The sequence below is a fragment of the Eurosta solidaginis genome, chromosome X, assembly GCF_040869045.1.
Source record: "Eurosta solidaginis isolate ZX-2024a chromosome X, ASM4086904v1, whole genome shotgun sequence".
NCBI classification, from domain to species: Eukaryota; Metazoa; Arthropoda; class Insecta; order Diptera; family Tephritidae; genus Eurosta; species Eurosta solidaginis.
Genome location: NC_090324.1, coordinates 145,186,467 through 145,202,096, shown reverse-complemented (window position 1 = coordinate 145,202,096; position 15,630 = coordinate 145,186,467).

Sequence of the window (15,630 nt, the reverse complement as noted above, 5' to 3'; positions counted from 1 at the left end):
CTGTGTGCCTGCTGTGGGAATCGCACCGTACAAGTTTATATGTTTGTATCTGTAGCTCTTGATTCGTTATTTCTTCAGTCGAACAAGTCTCCGAACAAAATATTAAATGCGGTTTATGTACATCTATCAGACGCTCTAGTTCAGCTTTATTGGCGACGATACTACTAATATTTAAATATATACAACTTAGCTCCTCTGGTATTCGTTGCTAAACTCGTGCCTTATTTCTTGGCTGCGAATATTTTTTATTCGCAGGACAATCTTTGCTGAAGGGGTAATGGCTAACATCGACGTCAATAACTTTTTTTGGAACAAGTTCGCTACAGTTTACACATTTAACAATGTTAGATGTGCACTCTTTTCTATAATGGGGTCCAGCACATTTGCTGCAAGCTACTTTATTCGTGCACTCAGCTGCTTTGTGCTTATATCCCAGACATTAAGCAGTATGATCAGAACTTCCATTGCAACCCCATTTGCTGATTAAAGTAAATGACACAGATGTAGGTAAAACTAACAAGAACTTTTTGATTTGCTATAATTAAACGTTCAACAGTTTTATCTAATACGACTTGAGCTTTAATTTCAGCACTTGTTTTACCCACATCAATCTCATTCGGGTAGCATTCTGCCTTAGATTTTCTTAAACTATAAAATTATGGATAAACCTTATGGCGAGCATTGATACTCCACTTCCGAGTCGTTTTGTACCCATGACTCGTCGACTTGCTGTCTACATAGTATGCCAAAGTTTCTACACTGCTCAAGCATCTTGTACCTTGCTCACATGTTACCTTGTTCGTCGTTTTTTGTGTGTTTTTTTGTGAACTTTTTATAATATTAGCAATATTCCTGTTGCCGGACATCCGCGTTGATACTTCTGCCGCATAAACTAACTCATCAGCACTTCTGGATTGCAGTAGGTCGTTCACTCGACGACGTTTGTTCTTTTGACTGGAAAGCAGAAAGTCCTTCTGTGGTCTTCCGGGTCCTGGGTTACCTGAAGACGAAGCTGGTTGCTCTGATGGCAACCTTGAATCCATCGTAATTGTAGACTTGTTCCCCACACCGAGTTTTTATTATAAAATAGCTTCCGATGTCTTCCAGAGCTGTTCCATTTCTCATCGATGTTGGACGAATATTTTGAAACTTGTTGACTTAAATTTCTTAACGAATGCTCAGCTACTTTTCTTAAATCAGCCTTAAGTAAAATACAACTCAATAACTCCTTATTTCTCGATTCTTTCGAATATTTCAACCAGATTTCAAAAAACTCCATTCTTGATATGGTTAATACTAAATCAACAAAAAATTAAAAAAAGATATGCAAAGAATTCGCAATGGTTTTTTTCTTTCGACTATTAGAAAATACTTGGGACTATAACATATGTAACATTTGGCGCGGGTACACGCGGGAACATATAACTTTTCCCTTTCTAAAATTAAAAATATTTGTAAAAAGTACCTTTTATTCCTAATAACGGAATCTTAAATATATTAAAAATTTTCTAATTGCGAAAAGATTACTATTAAAAAATTCAACTGAGCTTCGAGCTTAGAATCCATCACAAAAATTATGTAAAATGTTTAATTAAAAGTATTATGAAAATTAATATTCAACACTATTTTTGTAAATTAATCAACGCAAATTACAGCCACTCCTGCTTACTTGCTTCAATTACTCAAGATATAATAAGCGAAAAAAACAAATGTGTGCAAAAATCCCGTTATTTGGTTGTTTTCTTTCATTTTCCATTACAATATTCTTGGAATAAAAACTTTGTTTTTGTCCAGCTAGCTTGTTCTACACGGAACACTGTGCAACGGTACATAAAATTTTGGCCCATGGAAAAGATGTAACAGAATACCAATGTTTACCATTAGGAGAATTGTCTGGAGAAGCTCAAGAATATAAAAACAAGGACTAAAAAGATATAGAAGTACTAACGCTTGCAAAATCTCACGAGTGAGAGAAAACGAGGACCTTTTCAACATGTTGGCCATCTCTTCTGATCCAGTCATATCATCCATAAGGCATTTAAGATCACAAAAAGATCTTAAAGACACCTATAGCTCAAAAATGGTTTCCTTGTTAGATATATTTTCAAGTGACGAAGATTACGTTAAGATAAGATAAATGATCCACCTTTTTCTATAACAACAAAAAAATTATTTAGTACTTAGTTTTGTTATTTTATTGAAAAAAAAAAAAAGAAATCAATAAATACAAGTTTATTATTTATTATTATTAGTAATTATAATCATATAATTTTCGTTTTTACATCTTTTTAAAATTTATCAAATTTTAAGATGAGTTTTGAAGCACCCTTTAGGTATATTTGTTTAAAAGCTTAGGCTTTGGCTATATCGGAAGTGTAATTATAAATTTTTATAGAAATCAATAAAATTGGTAAAGCGGTTATTAAGATAAAACTGTTTGTCATAAGTGGGCAGTGCTCAAAAATTTATTAGTTTTTCATCTTTGGCTAAAATACAATAATATTGAACAACTCTTAATAATTTTTCTTAGTTAAATAATAATAAAATATTTGGTTTTTGAAGTTTTCAAAAATATGTAAGTAAATTTATACAATGATTTTTCAAGCAATGTTTATATACTTATCCCATAGCGTACACATTTCACTTTTATAAGAGTATAACATCTTAAAAGAAGTAATGCGTCCATCAAGCATGATGGAGATTGATAACCTTGCTACTAAGACAAAACTTTTAATCATAAGTGGGTAGAGCCACACTCCTTCATACAAATCATAAGTTTATCTGATTTCATGTTCAAATACATCCTCATAAAAAAAACAAAATTCAAAGTTTGTCCTTCAGTTTCTAACAAAAAAATTTTTTATTTAATAATTTGGAAAAAATTTAAACAACGTGACATCAGGACGGACAAGGCGACAGCTGTTTCGATTATACCTTGTAAATCTCTTTAAAGCCTTTTCCCCCGGGAGTGGGAGTCGAACCCGCACTCCTACGATAGTTGAAATGGTTATAAACACATTCAGCTACGTCATGCCTTAGTTGTTGTAAAGTTTTTCCCAATTGCCTTTTTTCGCATATATTATCTTCCACACATTACATAATTCGTATGTAGTTATGTCTTGAAGTTATGCCTGTTTGTAAGGCGGTTTTCAGAGAAACTTGGTATTTGTTGTTGTTTTTGTTCTATTTATAGAACTACAACGAATTAACCAAATTTTGTCTACTTATATGAGTTAACCGGGGATTGCCCGTATCGCTTTAAATGTAGGAAAACATTTATTTCAAGCAATTTTTTAATTTAATTAATAATTTGGGAAAAATTTAAACAACGTGGCATCTGGACGGACAGTGCGACAGCTGTTTCTATTATACCCTGTAAATCTCTTCAAAGCCTTTTCACCCGGGAGTGGGAGTCGAACCCGCACTCCTACGATAGTTGAAATGGTTATAAACGCATTCAGCTACGTCATGCCTTAGTTGTTGTAAAGTTTTTCCCAATTGCCTTCTTTTCGCATATATTATCTTCCACACATTACATAATTCGTATGTAGTTATGTGTTGAAGTTATGCCTGTTTGTAAGGCGGTTTTCAGAGAAACTTGGTATTTGTTGTTGTTTTTGTTCTATTTATAGAACTACAATGAATTAACCAAATGTTGTCTACTTATACGAGTTAACCGGGGATTGCCCGTATTGTTTTAAACGTATGAAACATTTATTTCAAGCAATTTTTTGATTTTATAATTTATTTAATAATTTGGGAAAAATTTAAACAACGTGACATCAGGACGGACAAGGCGACAGCTGTTTCGATTATACCTTGTAAATCTCTTCAAAGCCTTTTCTCCCGGGATTGGGAGTCGAACCCGCACTCCTACGATAGTTGAAATGGTTATAAACGCATTCAGCTACGTCATGCCTTAGTTGTTGTAAAGTTTTTCCCAATTGCCTTTTTTTGGCATATATTATCTTCCACACATTACATAATTCGTATGTAGTTATGTGTTGAAGTTATGCCTGTTTGTAAGGCGGTTTTCAGAGAAACTTGGTATTTGTTGTTGTTTTTGTTCTATTTATAGAACTACAACGAATTAACCAAATGTTGTCTACTTATACGAGTTAACCGGGGATTGCCCGTATCGCTTTAAATGTATGAAAACATTTATTTAAAGCAATTTTTTAATTTTATAATTGATTTAATAATTTGGGAAAAATTTAAGCAACGTGACATCAGGACGGACAAGGCGACAGCTGTTTCGATTATACCTTGTAAATCTCTTCAAAGCCTTTTCTCCCGGGAGTGGGAGTCGAACCCGCACTCCTACGACAGTTGAAATGGTTATAAACGCATTCAGCTACGTCATGCCTTACTTGTTGTAAATTGTTCCCAATTGCCTTCTTTTCGCATATATTATCTTCCACACATTACATATTTCGTATGTATTTATGTGTTGAAGTTATGCCTGTTTGTAAGGCGGTTTTCAGAGAAACTTGGTATTTGTTGTTGTTTTTGTTCCATTTATAGAACTACAACGAATTAACCAAATATTGTCTACTTATATGAGTTAACCGGGGATTGCCCGTATCGCTTTAAATGTATGAAAACATCTATTTCAAGCAATTTTTTAATTTTATAATTTATTTAATAATTTGGGAAAAATTTAGACAACGTGACATCAGGATGGACAAGGTGACAGCTGTTTCGACTATACCTTGTAAATCTTTTCAAAACCTTTTCTTCCGGGAGTGGGAGTCGTACCCGCACTCCTACGATAGTTGAAATGGCTATAAACGCATTCAGCCTTAGTTGTTGTAAAGTTTTTCCCAATTGCCTTCTTTTCGCATATATTATCTTCCACGCATTACATAATTCGTATGTAGTTATGCCTGTTTGTAAGGTATTTGTTGTTGTTTTTGTTCTATTTATAGAACTACAACGAATTAACCATGTTGTCTACTTATATGAGTTAACCGGGGATTGCCCGTATCGCTTTAAATGTAAGTATGTATGTAGTTATGTGTTGAAGTTATGCCTGTTTTTGAGGCGGTTTTCAGAGAAACTTGGTATTTGTTGTTGTTTTTGTTCTATTTATAGAACTACAACGAATTAACCAAATGTTGTCTACTTATATGAGTTAACCGGGGATTGCCCGTATCGCATTAAATGTATGAAAACATTTATTTCAAGCAATTTTTTTATTTTATAACTTATTTAATAATTTGGGAAAAATTTAAACAACGTGACATCAGGACGGACAAGGCGACAGCTTTTCGATTATACCTTGTAAATCTCTTCAAAGCCTTTTCTCCCGGGAGTGGGAGTCGAACCCGCACTCCTACGATAGTTGAAAAGGTTATAAACGCATTCAGCTACGTCATGCCTTAGTTGTTGTAAGGTTTTTCCCAATTGCCTTTTTTCGCATATATTATCTTCCACATATTATATAATTCGTATGTAGTTATGTGTTGAAGTTATGCCTGTTTGTAAGGCGGTTTTCAGAGAAACTTGGCATTTGTTATTGTTTTTGTTCTACTTATAGAAATACAACGAATTAACCAAATGTTGTCTACTTATATGACTTAGCCGGGGATTGCCCGTATCGCTTTAAATGTATGAAAACATTTATTTCAAGCAATTTTTTAATTTTATAATTTATTTAATAATTTGGTAAACATTTAAACAACGTGACGTCAGGACGGACAAGGCGACAGGTGTTTCGATTATACCTTGTAAATCTCTTCAAAGCCTTTTCTCCCGGGAGTGGGAGTCGAACCCGCACTCCTACGATAGTTGAAATGGTTATAAACGCATTCAGCTACGTCATGCCTTACTTATTGTAAAGTTTTCCCAATTGCCTTCTTTTCGCATATATTATCTTCCACACATTACATATTTCGTATGTATTTATGTGTTGAAGTTATGCCTGTTTGTAAGGCGGTTTTCAGAGAAACTTGGTATTTGTTGTTGTTTTTGTTCCATTTATAGAACTACAACGAATTAACCAAATATTGTCTACTTATATGAGTTAACCGGGGATTCCCCGTATCGCTTTAAATGTATGAAAACATCTATTTCAAGCAATTTTTTAATTTTATAATTTATTTAATAATTTGGGAAAAATTTAAACAACGTGACATCAGGATGGACAAGGTGACAGCTGTTTCGATTATACCTTGTAAATCTTTTCGAAACCTTTTCTCCCGGGAGTGGGAGTCGAACCCGTACTCCTACGATGGTTGAAATGGTTATAAACGCATTCAGATACGTCATGCCTTAGTTGTTGTAAAGTTTTTCCCAATTGCCTTCTTTTCGCATATATTATCTTCCACACATTACATAATTCGTATGTAGTTATGTGTTGAAGTTATGCCTGTTTGTAAGGCGGTGTTCAGAGAAACTTGGTATTTGTTGTTGTTTTTGTTCTATTTATAGAACTACAACGAATTAACCAAATGTTGTCTACTTATACGAGTTAACCGGGGATTGCCCGTATCGCTTTAAATGTATGAAAACATTTATTTCAAGCAATTTTTTAATTTTATAATTTATTTAATAATTTGGGAAAAATTTAAACAACGTGACATCAGGACGGACAAGGCTACAGCTGTTTCGATTATACCTTGAAAATGTCTTCAAAGCCTTTTCTCCCGGGAGTGGGAGTCCAACCCGCACTCCTACGATAGTTGAAATGGTTATAAACGCATTCAGCTACGTCATGCCTTAGTTGTTGTAAAGTTTTTCCCAATTGCCTTCTTTTCGCATATATTATCTTCCACACATTAAATAATTCGTATGTGGTTATGCGTTGAAGTTATGCCTGTTTGTAAGGCGGTTTTCAGAGAAACTTTGTATTTGTTGTTGTTTTTGTTCTATTTATAGAACTACAACGAATTAACCAAATGTTGTCTATTTATATGAGCTAACCGGGGATTGCCCGTATCGCTTTAAATGTATGAAAACATTTATTTCAAGCAATTTTATAATTTATTTAATAATTTGGTAAAAATTTAAACAACGTGACATCAGGATGGACAAGGCGATAGCTGTTTCGATTATACCTTGTAAATCTCTTCGAAGCCTTTTCTCCCGGGAGTGGGAGTCGAACCCGCACTCCTACGATATTTGAAATGGTTATAAACGCATTCAGCTACATCATGCCTTAGTTGTTGTAAAGTTTTTCACAATTGCCTTCTTTTCGCATATATTATCTTCCACACATTACATAATTCGTATGTAGTTATGCGTTGAAGTTATGCCTGTTTGTAAGGCGGTTTTCAGAGAAACTTGGTATTTGTTGTTGTTTTTGTTCTATTTATAGAACTACAACGAATTAACCATGATGTCTACTTATATGAGTTAACCGGGGATTGCCCGTATCACTTTAAATGTAAGAAAACATTTATTTCAAGCAATTTTTTAATTTTATAATTTTTTTAATAATTTGGGAAAAATTTAAACAACGTGACATCAGGACGGACAAGGTGACAGCTGTTTCGATTATACCTTGTAAATCTCTTCAAAGCCTTTTCTCCCGGGAGTGGGAGTCAAACCCGCATTCCTACGATAGTTGAAATGGTTATAAACGCATTCAGATTGGTCATGCCTTAGTTGTTGTAAAGTTTTTCCCAATTGCCTTCTTTTCGCATATATTATCTTCCGCATATTACATAATTCGTATGTAGTTATTTGTTGAAGCTTTGCCTGTTTGTAAGGCGGTTTTCAGAGAAACTTGGTATTTGTTGTTGTTTTTGTCCTATTTATAGAACTACAACTAATTAACCAAATGTTGTCTACTTATATGAGTTAACCGGAAACTTGGTATTTGTTGTTGTTTTTGTTCTATTTATAGAACTACACCGAATTACCCAAATATTGTCTACTTATATGAGTTAACCGGGGATTGCCCGTATCGCTTTAAATGTAAGAAAACATTTATTTCAAGCAATTTTTTAATTTTATAATTTATTTAATAATTTGGGAAAAATTTAAACAACGTGACATCAGGACGGACAAGGCGACAGCTGTTTCGATTATACCTTGTGAATCTCTTCAAAGCCTTTTCTCCCGGGAGTCGGAGTCTAACCCGCACTCCTATGATATTTGAAATGGTTATAAACGCATTCAGCTACGTCATGCCTTAGTTGTTGTAAAGTTTTTTCCAAATTGCCTTCTTTTCGCATATATTATCCTCCACACATTACATAATTCGTATGTAGTTATGTGTTGAAGTTATGCCTGTTTGTAAGGCGGTTTTCAGAGAAACTTGGTATTTGTTGTTGTTTTTGTTCTATTTATAGAACTACAACGAATTAACCAAATTTTGTCTACTTATATGAGATAACCGGGGATTGCCCGTATCGTTTTAAATGTATAAAAAAATTAATTTCAAGCAATTTTTTAATTTTATAGTTAATTTAATAATTTGGGAAAAATTTAAACAACGTAACATCAGGACGGACAAGGCGACATCTGTTTCGATTATACCTTGTAAATCTCTTCAAAGCCTTTTCTCGCGGGAGTGGGAGTCGAACCCGCACTCCTACGATAGTTGAAATGGTTATAAACGCATTCAGCTACGTCATGCCTTAGTTGTTGTAAAGTTTTTCCCAATTGCCTTCTTTTCGCATATATTATCTTCCACACATTACATAATTCGTTTGTAGTTATGTGTTGAAGTTATGCCTGTTTGTAAGGCGGTTTTCAGAGAAACTTGGTATTTGTTATTGTTTTTGTTCTATTTATAGAAATACAACGAATTAACCAAATGTTTTCTACTTATATGACTTAGCCGGGGATTGCCCGTATCGCTTTAAATGTATGAAAACATTTATTTCAAGCAATTTTTTAATTTTATAATTTATTTAATAATTTGGTAAAAATTTAAACAACGTGACATCAGGACGGACAAGGCGACAGCTGTTTCGATTATACCTTGTAAATCTTTTCAAAGCCTTTTCTCCCGGGAGTGGGAGTCGAACCCGCACTCCTACGACAGTTGAAATGGTTATAAACGCATTCAGCTACGTCATGCCTTACTTGTTGTAAAGTTTTACCAATTCCCTTCTTTTCGCATATATTATCTTCCACACATTATATATTTCGTATGTAGTTATGTGTTGAAGTTATGCCTGTTTGTAAGGCAGTTTTCAGAGAAACTTGGTATCTGTTGTTGTTTTTGTTCTATTTATAGAACTACAACGAATTACCCAAATATTGTCTACTTATATGAGTTAACCGGGGATTGTCCGTATCGCTTTAAATGTATGAAAACATTTAAACAACGTCCGTCCTAAATTATTAAATAAATTATGAAATTAAAAAATTGCTTGAAATAAATGTTTTCATACATTTAAAGCGATACGGGCAATCCCCGTTTAACTCATATAAGTAGGCAACATTTGGTTATTTCGTTGTAGTTCTATAAATAGAACAAAAACAACAACAAATACCAAGTTTCTCTGAAAACCGCCTTAAAAACAGGCATAACTTCAACACTTAACTACATACGAACTATGTAATGTGAGGAAGATAATATATGCGAAAAGAAGGCAATTGAGAAAAACTTTACAACAACTAAGGCATGACGTAGTTGAATGCGTTTATAACCATTTCAACTATCGTAGGAGTGCGGGTTCGACTCCCACTCCCGGGAGAAAAGGTTTTGAAGAGATTTACAAGGTATAATCGAAACAGCTGTCGCTTTGTCCGTCCTGATGCCACGTTGTTTAAAAATTTCCCAAATTATTAAATAAATTATAAAATTAAAAAATTGCTTGAAATAAATATTTTCATACATTTAAAGCGATACGGGCAATCCCCGGTTAACTCATATAAGTAGACAACATATGGTTAATTCTTGTAGTTCTATAAATAGAACAAAAACAACAACAAATACCAAGTTTCTTTGAAAACCGCCGTACAAACAGGCATAACTTCAACACATAACTACATACGAATTATGTAATGTGTGTAAGATAATATATGCGAAAAGAAGGCAATTGGGAAAAACTCTACAACTAAGGCATGACGTAGCTGAATGCGTTTATAACCATCTCAACTATCGTAGGAGTGCGGGTTCGACTCCCACTCCCGGGAGAAAAGGCTTTGAGGAGATTTACAAGGTATAATCGAATCAGCTATCGCCTTGTCCGTCCTGAAATCACGTTGTTTAAATTTTTCCCAAATTATTAAATAAATTATAAAATTAAAAAATTGCTTGAAATAAATGTTTTCATACATTTAAGGCGAACGGGCAATCCCCGGTTAACTCATATAAGTAGACAACATTTGTTTAATTCGTTGTAGTTCTATAAATAGAACAAACACAACAACAAATACCAAGTTTCTCTGAAAACCGCCTCACAAACAGGCATAACTTCAACACATAACTACATACGAATTATGTAATGTGTGGAAGATAATATATGCGAAAAGAAGGCAATTGGGGAAAAACTTTACAACAACTAAGGCATGACGTAGCTGAATGCGTTTATAACCATTTCAACTATCGTAGGAGTGCGGGTTCGACTCCCACTCCCGGGAGAAAATGCTATGAAGAGATTTACAAGGTATAATCGAAACAGCTGTCGCCTTGTCCGTCCTGATGTCACGTTGTTTAAATTTTTCCCAAATTATTAAAAAAATTATAAAATTAAAAAATTGCTAGAAATAAATGTTTTCATACATTTAAAGCGATACGGGCAATCCCCCGTTAACTCATATAAGTAGACAACATTTGGTTAATTCGTTGTAGTTCTATAAATAGAACCAAAACAACAACAAATACCAATTTTCTCTGAAAACCGCCTCACAAACAGGCATAACTTCAACACATAACAACATACGAATTATGTAATGTGTGGAAGATAATATATGCGAAAAGAAGGCAATTGGGAAAAACTTTACAACAACTAAAGCATGACGTAGCTAAATGCGTTTATAACCATTTCAACTATCGTAGGAGTGCGGGTTCGACTTCCACTCCCGGGAGAAAAGGCTTTGAAGAGATTTACAAGGTATAATCGAAACAGCTGTCGCCTTGTCCGTCCTGATGTCTCGTTGTTTAAATTTTTCCCAAATTATTAAATAAATTATAAAATTAAAAAATTGCTTGAAATAAATGTTTTCATACATTTAAAGCGATACGGGTAATCTCCGGTTAACTCATATAAGTAGACAACATTTGGTTAATTCGTTGTAGTTCTACAAATAGAACTAAAACAACAACAAATACCAAGTTTCTCTGAGAACCGCCTCACAAACAGGCATAACTTCAACACATAACTACATACGAATTATGTAATGTGTGGAAGATAATATATGCGAAAAGAAGGCAATTGGGGAAAAACTTTACAACAACTAAGGCATGACGTAGCTGAATGCGTTTATAACCATTTCAACTATCGTAGGAGTGCGGGTTCGACTCCCACTCCCGGGAGAAAATGCTTTGAAGAGATTTACAAGGTATAATCGAACAGCTGTCGCCTTGTCCGTCCTGATGTCACGTTGTTTAAATTTTTCCCAAATTATTAAATAAATTATAAAATTAAAAAATTGCTTGAAATAAATGTTTTCATACATTTAAAGCGATACGGGCAATCCCCCGTTAACTCATATAAGTAGACAACATTTGGTTAATTCGTTGTAGTTCTATAAATAGAACCAAAACAACAACAAGTACCAAGTTTCTCTGAAAACCGCCTCACAAACAGGCATAACTTCAACACATAACAACATACGAATTATGTAATGTGTGGAAGATAATATATGCGAAAGAAGACAATTGGGAAAAACTTTACAACAACTAAAGCATGACGTAGCTAAATGCGTTTATAACCATTTCAACTATCGTAGGAGTGCGGGTTCGACTCCCACTCCCGGGAGAAAAGGCTTTGAAGAGATTTACAAGGTATAATCGAAACAGCTGTCGCCTTGTCCGTCCTGATGTCACGTTGTTTAAATTTTTCCCAAATTATTAAATAAATTATAAAATTAAAAAATTGCTTGAAATAAATGTTTTCATACATTCAAAGCGATACGGGTAATCTCCGGTTAACTCATATAAGTAGACAACATTTGGTTAATTCGTTGTAGTTCTACAAATAGAACAAAAAGAACAACAAATACCAAGTTTCTCTGAGAACCGCCTTACAAACAGGCATAACTTCAACACATAACTACATACGAATTATGTAATGTGTGGAAGATAATATATGCGAAAAGAAGGCAATTGGGAAAAACTTTACAACAACTAAAGCATGACGTAGCTGAATGCGTTTATAACCATTTCAACTATCGTAGGAGTGCGGGTTCGACTCCCACTACCGGAAAAAAAAGACTTTGAAGAGATTTACAAGGTATAATCGAAACAGCTGTCGCCTTGTCCATCCTGATGTCACGTTGTTTAAATTTTTCCCAAATTATTAAATAAATTATACAATTAAAAAATTGCTTGAAATAAATGTTTTCATACATTTAAAGCGATACGGGCAATCCCCGGTTAACTCATATAAGTAGACAACATTTGGTTAATTCGTTGTAGTTCTATAAATAGAACAAAAACAACAACAAATACCAAGTTTATCTGAAAACTGCGTTACAAACAGGTATAACTTCAACACATAACTACATACGAATTATGTAATGTATGGAAGATAATATATGCAAAAAGAAGGCAATTGGGAAAAACTTTACAACAACTAAGGCATGATGTAGCTGAATGCGTTTATAACCATTTCAGCTATCGTAGGAGTGGCGGGTTCGACTCCCACTCCCGGGGAAAAGGCTTTGAAGAGATTTACAAGGTATAATCGAAACAGCTGTCGCCTTGTCCGACCTGATGTCACGTTGTTTAAATTTTTCCCAAATTATTAAATAAATTATAAAATTGCTTTAAATAAATGTTTTCATACATTTAAAGCGATACGGACAATCCCCGGTTAACTCATATAAGTAGACAATATTTGGTTAATTCGTTGTAGTTCTATAAATAGAACAAAAACAGCAACAAATACCAAGTTTCTCTGAAAACCGCCTTACAAACAGGCATAACTTCAACACATAACTACATACGAATTGTCTAATGTGTGGAAGATAATATATGCGAAAAGAAGGCAATTGGGAAAAACTTTACAACAGCTAAGGCATGACGTAGCTGAATGCGTTTATAACGATCTCAACTATCATAGGATTGCGGGTTCGACTCCCACTCCCGGGAGAAAAGGCTTTAACAGATTTACAAGGTATAATCGAAACAGCTTTCGCCTTGTCCGTCATGATGTCACGTTGTTTAAATTTTTCCCAAATTATTAAATAAATTATAAAAGTAAAAAATTGCTTGAAATAAATGTTTTCATACATTTAAAGCGAACGAGCAATCCCCGGTTAACTCATATAAGTAGACAACATCTGGTTAATTCGTTGTAGTTCTATAAATAGAACAAAAACAACAACAAAAACAAGTTTCTCTGAAAACCGCCTTACAAACAGGCATAACTTCATCACATAACTACATACGAATTAGGTAATGTGTGGAAGATAATATATGCGAAAAGAAGGCAATTGGGAAAAACTTTACAACAACTAAGGCATGACGTAGCTGAATGCGTTTATAACCATTTCAACTATCGTAGGAGTGCGGGTTCGACTCCCACTCCCGGGAGAAAAGGCTTTGAAGATATTTACAAGGTATAATCGAAACAGCTGTCGCCTTGTCCGTCCTGATGTCACGTTGTTTAAATTTTTCCCAAATTATTAAATAAAATATAAAATTAAAAAATTGCTTGAAATAAATGTTTTCATACATTTAAAGCGATACGGGCAATCCCCGGTTAACTTATAAAAAAAATTTTTTGTTTTTGTATTTTTCTACAATTTTTCAAATTTGACGAATAATTGCGAGGCCGATCCGTCAAGCTCCTCGGAGAGTTCCACTGGCGAAGCGGGAAGTTGTGAGCCAAATCATATAGGAAATGAGCGACAGCGGCGTCTTCGAACCATCAGCTAGTCCATGGGGCTCACCGGTAGTACTTGTGAAGAAAAAGGATGGCAAAATGAGGTTTTGCGTGGACTACTGAAAGTTGAACGACGCACTATGGCGCCTTTTGAGTTTTTTCTTTACAAAAATCATAACTTCTGAACTAATGAAGATATTTAAAAGATTTATACTGCACCTGAAAGCTAACTATTCAAACTTTGGACAGTTTAAAATACACTGGTTTGGAACCATCTTGGTCAAGTATGTTTGCGTACTTTAGGAGCACTTGTTTTGCCTTACGCTGATAGACTTCCCCCAGCTCCCCCGTCCACGCCGTGATGCCATTTGAAAGATCAATCTTGCTAGTTGAAACGTTTTCCTTGAGCTGCTCACAGTTAATAACTACTTAAGCCTCCTGGCATCTTTCCAATATTGTTCCTTTGGTTAGTTTGAGTGGTGACTTGAACTCATTGAGTACTCTTACCGGAATACGTCTATCTTGTCTAGTCGTAGCCAGGGTTTTTCCTACAAATATTCTCGTTGTTGATTTCTTTGCTGCCTCGACAACCCATAACTCCACCAACCTTTGTCCAGATTACTGCCTCCGATTTTGGTGGTATTTGCTGATTCTCCTCCATCAGCACTCGTTTAAAGCTGTGGCATTTTTCGTAGCCGAAATTAAGTGGCACATCCATGTTCTTATATCGCATCGTCTTTCTTTGCATGTCGATCTTGATGCCTTGGTGGATTAAGAAGTCCACTCCAGTTATGATTTCAAAAACTGTGTTGTACCGTGACATTTTCCAATTGCGACTTCACAGGACCTGGGTATCCTCGCCAGTGGCCGTGCGCAATCTTGCAACGTGTAATGTTCGTATCTCTTTGTTGACTGAATTAGATCGAATGATGGAACGAGATACGGTTATTTCCGTCCACAAATCCTCCAACAGTAAGATAGCTAGAATACTACGGACTTATTCAGTCTATGCGGGGTCCTCATGAACCGGCCAGTTCAACCTAAGATTGCTAAACCTTCTTCCAATTTGAGAGGCAGATATTATGGAGCACTCAATTGCGGGAGCCAGCTCTCGTCCTTACGGCTGGCTCGCTTTAGTTTACCGGTTGAGTGGGTTCGGAAATTCGCTCACCTACTTCAGCTTTGATTTGACGACCAGCCAAGTTGGAACTACAAGGACCGGTGCTGCAATGTCGTGCAATGTGACCTGGGTTGCCGCACTTGAAACATTTGATAATTCCGGCATTTTTCTGTTCCGATCCCTTCAGTGCTGGCTGGCGAAAATCCTTGGTCTGTACCCTCCTAGATAGTGCCGAGAGATATTCAAATGTTCAATGATTAATTGTAAACTTAAAGAGGTGGTTAGACTCTATACACCGACTAAACCTTAACAAGACAGATAAAGTCACATTTGATCTGAAGTAGAACGATATTATAAAAACATAGCATCGATATTCAAGACTGTGGTTTTCAGTCGTACGATACTGTACCCAACATGAGCGGCAAGTACAAGGAAATACAGGCAAAAATCTTGGAATTGAATGGTAATCCGGATTATATTCCGTTTATGGGATATACTACAAATCTCCCAGGCAATGCGGCAGCCAGCGCGTGCCCCACTCCCATACAGTGCTTTTAT